This window comes from Rattus rattus, chromosome 12, assembly GCF_011064425.1.
Source record: "Rattus rattus isolate New Zealand chromosome 12, Rrattus_CSIRO_v1, whole genome shotgun sequence".
Lineage (NCBI taxonomy): Eukaryota > Metazoa > Chordata > Mammalia > Rodentia > Muridae > Rattus > Rattus rattus.
Window position 1 is genome coordinate 18,714,688 of NC_046165.1, and position 902 is coordinate 18,715,589.

The 902-nt window shown below is 40.4% G+C and overlaps 1 pseudogene; it reads left to right on the forward strand.

Annotated features, from left to right (window-relative positions):
- The first annotated feature begins 434 nt into the window (after nucleotides 1-434).
- LOC116913887 lies at nucleotides 435-683 on the forward strand (annotated as a pseudogene).
- The last annotated feature ends 219 nt before the right edge of the window (nucleotides 684-902 follow it).

Consider the following 902-nt stretch of genomic DNA (forward strand, 5'->3'; position numbering starts at 1 on the left):
ATTATTGGGTATCAAGAAGCCATTAGATGGTTTTAAGACAAAAAGTTTAGAGAAAACTTGGTCAATGACAGCAGCATGTGTGTGTGTGTGAGAGAGAGAGAGAGAGAGAGAGAGACAGAGAGAGAGAGACAGAGAGAGAGAGACAGAGAGACAGAGAGACAGAGAGACAGAGAGAGACAGAGACAGAGAGAGAGACAGAGACAGAGAGAGAGACAGAGACAGAGACAGAGACAGAGGGAGGAAGAGGGAGGGAGGGAGGAAGAGGGAGGGAGGGAGGGAGGGAGGGAGAGAAACTATATGAAGAGCATTTACATTGTGTTAGGTATCTTAAGTTCTTAAGTGAACTAAAGATGATTTATGATACAAAAGGCTAAATGAAAATATTATGGCCTATGCTACATGTCTCTACCCTCTCAAACTGCCATGTCACGGACATGGATCAGGTAATGTAGTTTGTTGAGCCAAGTTGGCAGTTTGCAAAGAACTCAATTCACCTGGTTAAAAGGTGCACCAAACCTGATAGAAAAGAATTCCAGAAGAAGGTCATGATCACAGCGACAGGATTTGCTATCATAGGATTCACTGGCTTTGTTATGAAACTGATCCATATCCCTATTAATGACATTATTGTGGGTGGCTTGGTCCTTTCCCACCATGGAACTAGTGAACCAATGAGGGAATGACAAGCCCATGAAGTATGACATTGCCTGTAAAAAATAATATGTAATTTTATGTGAGATGAGTCATCTCAGAGTTTTGTGTTCACTGAGGTCCTGAAGCATATACACCTTAAATATTCCATGATGACTGTTTTAGAAAAGTCAAATATTATAAATATTTAAGGCAAAGTCTTGTTCACAGATTTGGTGAGCACTTGCAAATATATATATTTCCCTTAACAT